The sequence below is a fragment of the Aethalodelphis obliquidens genome, unplaced genomic scaffold (genome assembly GCF_003676395.1).
Source record: "Aethalodelphis obliquidens isolate GAN/ISIS:26980383/991018 unplaced genomic scaffold, ASM367639v1 scaffold11, whole genome shotgun sequence".
Classification (NCBI taxonomy): Eukaryota; Metazoa; Chordata; class Mammalia; order Artiodactyla; family Delphinidae; genus Aethalodelphis; species Aethalodelphis obliquidens.
The window spans coordinates 3,990,185-4,000,348 of NW_020837955.1; the positions used below are offsets into that span (position 1 = coordinate 3,990,185).

A 10,164-nucleotide genomic window follows, 5' to 3' on the forward strand; every position below is an offset into this window, starting at 1 on the left:
AGAAGGAAAACATTTCTTTTTTGAAGGATAGGGGATTCTATGCAAAAAATTGTGACCTATGATTCATTTTTCCTCAGTCTAATTCTCCATGCATATTTTCTTAACCATATACCTCCCCGGATCTCTCCAAACCTTGTGGAAGTCACATTTTTCCTTTGATTCCAAAAGGACATTATATATGCAACTAATATTACATTTTCTAGCTATATTTTAATTAGTTGTTTGTCCTTTTTCCCACTTTACTGTGAGTTCTCCAAAAGTAGGAATGACTCTCATTCATATAAGAAAATATCTGAAATACAATAAATAATATGTAAATTCAAGGTATAATCTGGTGTAGTTAAGATATAATCTGATGAGGTTAATTCAGACTGATCATAGTATTTATATTTAAGCAATAGTTCTGAAACATTCACAAATTTTCATTATTAAGAAACAGTGTAACGGACATTTTTCGCTATACTTGTGACACTTCAACTCATAGATAATTTTAATAGTTCTAATTAATCAAATTTATTTGTACTTAATGTCTCTTTCCTTTTACTGTTTACGAATGAATCTGTGATATGTATTTGTAAGATAACAGCATTTTTCAAGTATTTCAACTAATAAAGCTCTAGCTTCTCAAAGTTTAAAGACAATGGAGCGTCACACTTTTGATGAATATTTATCATATAACATTTTGTTCCTTCATGTAATTTACTAAACCATTTCTAATTAATCGTAAATGTTCAACTGAAGCAGGAGACTGTCTGAAAGGTAAAGGAGGGAGAAAACAATGCTGCAAGCTGTCATGGTTTTACTAACAAGAACAACACGGAATATGGATGACATTGTAATTTTAAAAGAGCCATTTTTCTTTGCTTTCAAGCTTATTACTTAAATTAATAATGTTTGGGGATGTAATTTATATTACCCTAGTCATTTAAGACATCAGGAAATCACAGTGATGTGCTTTAGGAAGATGATGAGGCCATGTGATAAAACTGTAAAAAAGCTGACTTTATGCACTGCTTTTTCACATTATCTTCACTTCTGTAACTTTTTAAATTAAATTTCAACAAAAATGTCAACTCCAAAGTGGTTTCCAATTCCTCATCTGCCTTTTGTAAAATGGTTCGGTTTGTGTGCTTTGGGAACTACTTATTACAATATGCTGCTGAGTCTGCAACTCCAATGCAGTCAGCAGTCTGGAAATTTTCTCAGATCTAGACCATTTAATGTAATGTTTTTTGCCTTTACATAGCCCTATTTTTTATTAAGTGCTTGCTAAACTTAGGGTTGACTCCCTTCTTTATATTAGACCTAATATGAGTTCTTACAAAATACAAAGTGAATTTCTATTACCCAGAGTTTTAGAAGCCAGTTAAAAGAGGTTTCTATTATACTTTTTTCTCTATTTAAAGCAGTAGTACACACCACTTAGATATTGCCCAATGCAGTTTGTGAAATTTCCAAGAAATGTTTTTATTTTTCATATATCTGAGCAGCTTTGAAGCTCCTGTGTTTGGCCTGATAAACACAGAATTTTCCTCACAAACAGGTTTCTCGTCTTAAGGAGGGTAGCCTGCTTATTCTAAACTCTCTTAAGGCAAAAATGAAAATAATTATCTATATGAGCATAATAAAAACTCTGTTACTTCAGAGATGGTTCAAGATGGCAATGTGCCTAAGGAGGCACTCCCAGGGAAAGTAAGCAGGGAGACACCATGCTTGAGCACCCCGTTGGCCTTGCTACAGTTCAACAAGACTCCCCAGAAAGGGGAGCCCACATTTGTGCAACTGTCATCCAGGGGACACATCCAAATCTTGTCTGGAGACCAGGGGGAATTATGACTGTGGTCTCACAGGACGGTATATATCTTCAAGCTTTTAAAGCTGCTGCCTGAGGATCTGGCATTCAATCAGCCTGAAACTAGGTGTTAAATGAGATTCCTCCCTTTGGACCACTGACAGGTCTTGGCACACCCTCAACAATGAGGCCATACCAAGAATAAATCATGTAGTATAGACAACCAGAAAGATTCAGGAGATAAACAAGAGCTAGGGCAGTGTCGATCAAGAAGGATCATCACCTACACAAGGCCACTCCTAAAGACTGAGAAAGATAGCAGTTTTGCCCAATATAGAGAAACAAACACAGAGAGCCAAGCAAATGAGGAAAAAGAGAAATAGTTTCCAAACAAAAGAACAAGACTAAACCTCAGAAAGAGACCTTTTTTAAAAAATTAATTACTTTTTTTATTGGAGTATAGTTGATTTACAATGTTGTGTTAGTTTCTGCTGTATAGTAAAGTGAGTCAGTTATACATACACATATATCCACTCTTTTTTAGATTCTATTCCCATATAGGTCATTACAGAGAATTGAATATGCTATTCAGTAGGTTCTTATTAGTTATCTATTCTATATATAGTAGTGTGTATGTGTCAGTCCCTGTCTCCCAATTTATCCCTCCCCGCTTTTCCCCCTGGTAAGCACAACTTGGTTTCCTACATCTGTGACTCAACTTCTGTTTTGTAAATAGGTTCATTTGTACCATGTCTTTAGATTACACATAAAAGGGATATCATACGATATTTCTCTTTCTCTGACTTACTTCACTCAGTATGACAATCTCTAGGTCCATCCATGTCGCAGCAAGTGGCATTTTTTTTATTTTTTTATGGCTGAGTAATATTCCATTGTATATATGTACCGCATCATCTTTATCCATTCTTCTGTTGATGAACATTTAGGTTGCTTCCATGTCCTGGCTATTGTAAATAGTGCTGCAATGAACATTGAGGTGCGTGTATCTATTTGAATTATGGTTTTCTTCAGACATATGCCCAGGAGTGGGATTACTGGACCATATGTTAGCTCTATTTTTAGTTTTTTAAGGAATCTACATATTGTTCTCCATAGTGGCTGTACCAGTTTACATTCCCACCAATAGGGTAGGGGGGTTCCCTTTTCCCCACACCCTCTCCAACATTTATTGTTTGTAAATTTTTTGATGATAGCCATTCTAACTGATGTGAGTTGATACCTCATTGTAGTTTTGATAGAAAAAGATCTTAATGATATGGAGATAAATTACCTACCTGATAAAGAATTCAAAGTAATGGTCAAATCTGCTTACCAAACTTGGGAGTAGAATGGATGAACATGGTGGGAACTTCAACAGAGTGTTAGAAAGTACAAGAAAGAACCAATGAAAGCTGAAGAATACAATAACTGAAATGAGAAATACACTAGAGGGAATCAACAGCAGATTAGATCATAGAGAAGATTAGATCGGTGATATGAAAAAGAGGATAGCAGAAATCACCCAATTGGAGTATAAAAAGAAAAGCAATTTAAATGAGGATAGCATAAGGGACTTTGGAGACAGCATTAAGCATACTAGCATTTGCATTATAGGGGTCCCAAAAGGAAAGGAAAGAAAGAAAGGAGTAGAAAACTTATTTGGAAAAATAATGGTTGAAAACTTCCCTAACCAAGGAAGGAAACAGACATCCAGGTCCAGGAAGCACAGAGAGTCCCAAACATGAAGAACCCCAAAAGAACCACATCAAGACACATCATAATTGAAGTGTCAGAAGTTGAAGAGAGAATTTTAAAAGCAGCATGATAAAAAAAGCTAGTTACATATAAGGGAACCACCATAAGATTATCAGAGGGTTGTTTTTCACACTTTATTGGAGTATAATTGCTTTACAATGTTGTGTTAGTTTCTGCTGTATAACAAAATGAATCAGCTATATGTATACATATATCCCCATATCCCCTCCCTCTTGAGCCTCCCTCCCACCCTCCCTATCCCACCCCTCTAGGTTGTCACAAAGCATCGAGGTGATTGCCCCGTCCTATGCACCAGCTTACCACTGTATGACAGACTCTAGGTCCATTCACTTCACTACAAAGAGCTCAGTTTAGTTCCTTTTTATGGCTGAGTAATATTCCATTGTATATATGTGCCACATCTTCTTTATCCATTCATCTGTTGATAGACACTTAGGTTGCTTCCATGTCCTGGCTATTGTAAATAGTGCTGCAATGAACATTCCTTTTATTTCTTTTTTCTTCTCTGATTGAACATGTGGTACATGTCTTTTTTTGAATTATGGTTTTCTCAGGGTATATGCCCTGAGAAATCCCAGTAGTGGGATTGCTGGGTCATATGGTAGTTCTATTTTTACTTTTTTTAAGGAACCTCCATACTGTTCTCCATAGTGCCTGTATCAATTTACATTCCCACCAACAGTGCAAGAGGGTTCCCTTTTCTCCACACCCTCTCCAGCATTTGTTGTTGAAAACTCTGCCAGAGCAACACATAGGATATTTCATATCACCAGCAAAGAAGTTAGAGAAGGAGAATGCAATACAAAACAAACAGAAACACAAAACAACTTACTTTTAGCTTATACATATAGACCAACCACAAATTTAACTTTCATACAAATTAAATATGGCTTCTAGTAGTCTTCAGGGATCAAACTGCCATTAGTAAATTCATACTGAAACACTAGGAGGTAGGCTGCACCTTGATTTGTACAATTATAACAAACCATAGTTGGCTTCTACTCTGGCACTGTCTTGACCTAGCACTTCATTTTCTCATCTACCTACTGTTTATGCATGAATTACCTGAGAGACATGGCTCTGAATGACTTAATTTAATAAAATTAAGTCTTTGACTTTTTTTGGTCAAAACAACTACCATTAGCAATAATGCATTTTGAATTACTATGTGGGAGTGTGCCCTAGTGTTACATGACTAAAAAGCATGCCTCAGTACATAAATAAATAAATAATCTTGCTTTTACTCTGTGTATACAAAATAAATCTGTTGAAATAAAATGTGTATCACTAACTTCCTCTCTGTTATGCAGTTTCTCAGTATTGGTGGCAGTGATCTCACTGTGGCCTATATGATAGTCTGTTCTCCAACAACAACTTTATTATTAATTTTTCTTAAGCACCATTTTCAGTTGCCATTCCTACCAAGACTTTTCATTCACTAGCTTCTATTTCATACTTCTCTAATTTTTCAAGACCCTCCCCAAGCAGACCACTGTCTATGTTTACAGTATAATTTTCTCCTGCTTTGTGGAGCCAGTGTTGTCACCGTCTCACAAACTCAGTATGCTCATTTCTTCGTGGAGAGATTTATAAGCTTATTTTCCTTTGCTCTGAATCCCCAAGAGCCTTACCTTCATGTTTATGAATCTTACCACTTTTTAATACCTAGCTCAATTCTTATCTCAAATACTCAAAGGGAGCTTTGGCTTACCACACTGGCTATAATAACTTTCTCTTCTGTCTCCAAATAAGCGAACTGTAGAGGAAGGGCCAAATTTAAAATAATGACTGGTCATACAGTGTGCACTGTTATTTTGGGTGTATTAGTTTAGCTTGTTCATTGGATGTGACAGTCTTGGGTAAGGACCAAGATTTATATAATTTGCTTTCTATTTAGGGCCTGGGGAATGAGTGCTCACTATCTGCTCAGTTCCTGTGTGGAACATGCTTATAATTTAAAATGGAAGAAGGGTAGAATATGGTTTCCTGTAAGAGTTATCTTCTTCTGAATTCCAACAGAAGCAAAATTATTTTGGAACAACCCCAAATTAATCCAATTTGTTTATATTCTCCGACAAGATGACAGATCTTTAGACAAAGAGTTTTGTTTAATCAAAACACCAGGCTCAAATGAACAGTAACAAAATCCATGTTGCTATTCTGTTTAGAATAGGTTTACCTGCTGTCATTCCCAAATATCCGTGATTAGGAACACTGAAAGACAAATGAAATGCAGGACATTTCACAAAATTGTAATGGGGTTAATATCAGAAAGCATCAACATTCTATTTCTCCTGTTGCTTTTGCAAGTAGGGTGTTGAACACAGCCAAAGCAATTTTAGTTGCATTTAGAGTTAGAACCATTTAGATTACTCTTATATTTTGCTAATTGTTAGCTCTAGTCACAAAACTACATGGAAACTTCCTTGAAAGAAGGAAGTGGATGTATTTTTTTTGTTGTTACCAGAACTTTTGGCACTGTTCCTGATAAGTATTAAGATTTTTAGTATAGATTGATGGTGACTGCTTGCTTCACTATCTTTCTGTTAGGTTCAAAACAGTGAGAACATATAAAGTTTTACTTGAGATATTAACAAGTTAAATAGAAATACCTTTAATCATATTGGTTTCTATAGGACGGTAGACTTAGTGTTAGGGTTAAATATTAGTAGAACAAAACATTTAAAAATATACATTTTTTAACATCCAGCACAAATATTTAAAACTAGGTTTAACACAGTGAAAATAATGTTTATGTAGTAATCATTAGATTACTAATTAATATGATCAGGTAATCTACTGGCATTTGTTCTCTATGTGTTATTTTGAATTTCTTATTTCAAATTCATAATGTAAAGAACATGGTCATTGTTTCACAACATTGATCCAATCTATGAAGATACAAATAGAGTAGAAGTAGAATGGGGAGAAAAAATTCATATAAATAAGATGATACAGAGAATTATATTTAATTTTCCTTTACACATCATGAAATTAAAATGAAACTATGTGTTGAGCTTTTGAAATATTTTTCCTTAAGATATTATTGTCTAAGGGAGGTTTTTTTTAGTCTTTAAGAGTAGCATTGTTCTTAAATATTATGTGTATGTAAGTGTGCATATAAATGTTTAAACCGTAGTTTTCAAGGGTATATAATATGATTTGACTCTTTTTCTATGGAAAAAAAATAAGAAAAATGGTGTGCTAATTCCTCTTATTCTTTCTTTCCTCCTAAACTTTTTTTTTTCGTTTATATTATTCAGCTGCTTCTCAAATCTCTGCACTGGAAAGTTTCACTCTTTCTTAGATATTTAAAAATAAGAGAAGGAAGAAAAGTTGGTACTGCATTTCCAATTCAACCTCATTAGAACCACTAAGAGAGTGTACTCACCATCTTCATCCTTGTGGATGCCCTTCTGTTTCCTTTATACATGGACACAGCTCGGATGTGTATAATATTCTTCAGTTATGTGTTAGACGTATATTGTTGCCATAACAAATTACAGCCAATATAGTGACTTTAAAGAGTAATATTTATTATGTTGCAGTTCTGTAAGTCAAATACTCAGTGTTGGTCTCATGGGGCTAAAAATCAAGATGTTGACAGGAAAGTTTGTATTTTTCAGTTCCTTGTTCGTTCTGGTGTTGGCAGAATTTAGTTCTCTAAGACTAAAGGACTAAGGTTTCTGGTTTCCTTGATGGCTCTCAGCTTGGGGTCCACTTACCTCCTAGAGGCCTGTCTCTACTTTTTGTACATTTCCCCCAACATCTCAGAATTGGCAATGGGGCATTAAATGCTTCTCCTGCTGGCATCTCTCTGACTCATTCTTCTTGCCTTCTTTCATTTTTAAGGGCTCATGATTAGATCTTGCTCACACAGATAATCCAAAATAATCTCCCCATATCATAATCCTTAATTTAATCCTGTCTACAAAGTCCTTTTTGCCATGTAAGGTAGAATATTCATAGTTTCTGGGGATTAGGGCATGGACATCATTGAGGGGCCATTATTTTCGTTCCCAAAGGTTATATTTTCTATTCTACAAAACTTGGGGGCATTGTTCCAATGTTTCATATTATTGAATATTGCTGTGGTGATCTTGAGAACAGCTTGATTTTCTTACTCTTGAAAGATCTGTTTTTTTCAATCAGGATTCTCATAGAATTATTTCTTCATATTTTAGTTTTCCTAAATTTGAAATTATGATCATATTTTAGCTATTTTCCATAAAATTCTATCCATCTATTGACCCATCTATTATCTAAGTTTTGGACATTGTATGAAATTTTCCAACATTTCAGGAAAACTTTTTATTATATATTTGGATATCTTTTGTATTTCATTTGTTGAATTTTCTAACTTCAGATCACCATTATTTTTATTTTGTATTATTATTGTCCTCAGATCTTACCTTCTAACTCATCTCTGCGTATTACTTTTGTATTTAATGTGATTATGAAAATCCTTTGTTTAGTTGAATAAGTTATATTTCTATCCTGACCATTCTATTGGTAATTTATTTATTATTTATTTTATGGTGCTGCTTTGATCAATTTGTACCCTTTCTCTGTAATCATAATTTATACTCACTTCTGTTGCTCTATCTTTTCTTCTTTAAGCTTTAATTTAGTGAATTCATTGTTTTGTTAAGTTTTATAGTACAAAGTACTGGAAGGAATTTTTCTTTTAATTTTTCATTATGTCTTCAAGTTTTAAATGGACTATTTTAATATATTTTCATGAGTGTTATTTGTTTACATATTTAATATATTTGCATGATGCCATTTATTTTTTCTTGCTATGTTACATTTGGGTAATTCTGTCTACAACTGTTTCTTCTAAAATACTGTGAGTGAATTCTCCATTACTCCTTTCTTATCATTACATACTTAAAGTCTGAAGGTTGGGTTTTGTGTTCTGTGCACTTTTATGTAAATTTGACATTTCCTGGTGTGAGTATGACAAATACACTGAGCCCTTTGCTTTTGTTTTCTTTTTCAGTAATTCAGTTAGAAGTCACTTCACTCTAATTAAAGATTTAGTTTAGTTTGCTCAATCATTTAAAAGTGCTGTAACATATACCTCATTAAACTTGTTCTGGGTGGTGCAGTTTCTCTTTGTTTTTTCACTAGTCTGTCTGCAGTTGCCACTGTTACTTTCTCCTCCATCTCCCTCAGACCCTCCCAATCAGAGAGGAAAAGGCCATGGTATTCCATTACTACCACGTCTCTTCAAATATGGGAGTCATAGTTTCTCAGGATTTGCCTAAATGACAGCTTGGGAGAGGTGGACCGAGGGTTGAGAACTCTTCTAAAAATGTCAGCTTCTTCTGATCATCTTCATTTCAAGTTTAGAAGAGGGAGATTCTTAGAACTGGAATCACTTTTTCACGTTTACCTAGAGATCAGCAGTCCTTACAGATTCATCTAAAGACTCAGGTCTTTTCCTACATCTTTAAACTATTCTCTGCTTGTGTCTACTCATTTCTCATTTGCTTCAGTCTCTTCTTCAGGATCATAATTATCATCCATTAAGCTCAATACCTCTGATCTTATTCCTCATCATTTGTCTTTTTTTTTTCTTTTTCTATATTCTGGAAGAACTTTGTTCCAATCTAATGTAATTCAGTTTTCTATTTTGTGGTGATTCTTTGGACGTGAAGCTGATCTATATTATAATTTTCCCTTTATTATTTTTAGTTCCCTTATTTTATTTCATTAGCTCATCCATTTCTCTTTTCACTCTTTTTTGACTCTCAGTCAGCTCACCTTTTATCTTTGTTTTCTTATTTTATTTTATTTTATTATTTATTTATTTTTTCTCATGTGTCAGTACTTTTAATGTTGTGCATGTCAAATTATAGTAAAAAACGACTATAAACAAGATGCAGCCCCTCTATTTCCATGAACAGCGCACTGCATTACAGTAAACGGAGCTTATATTCAACCATCAAATGTGGTTCTCCCATTAGTTCACTTTGTGATGGGTCATTAAGAATATCTTCAAATCCAATAGTCTCATCATTACCCCTCAAAATATCCAATGAAAGGTTTGAGCTTGGAAGAAAAGGAAGACACTGAACCTGCTGCACTGCGTTGAATTCCATTTGTAGTTTTAATGGAGCAAATAGACCCTGGATGTTTCTCAGTGTGGAAAAGTTCATTTTATCTTGGTTGAGCTGGAAATTTTTTTCTGATAATTAAAGAGGATGACTGGGCAAAAGTTCATTTTTCACATAAGAAAAACCTTTTCGAAGAAGATCATGACTTTCAAAAGTTCCACTTGCTGAAAGTTCAGTAACTGGAATACTGTCCTTTAGCTGAGATCCAAGTTCTCTGGCATTCATCTTCAACTCACTCTGCGAACTTGTTTTCTTATTTTAAATATTTCCTTGTTTATAAACTTCCTGCATTTTTTTCAAATGGGAGCAAATTAGGTTTAAAATGTGCTTCTTTAATATATATGTATTTTATATAACATATAAAATAGTATTTACACATAAATAATAAAATATATATCATATTTAGATATTTGTAATAATATTTATTTTTAGATTATAATCTTTTTTCAGAATTGTTTATATGATTGTTTATTT

The 10,164-nt window shown here is 33.9% G+C and overlaps 1 pseudogene; it reads right to left on the reverse strand.

Moving 5' to 3' along the window:
- Positions 1-9,390: 9,390 nt before the first annotated feature.
- LOC113623629 (proteasome maturation protein pseudogene) lies at positions 9,391-9,925 on the reverse strand (annotated as a pseudogene).
- Between the last annotated feature and the right edge of the window lie 239 nt (positions 9,926-10,164).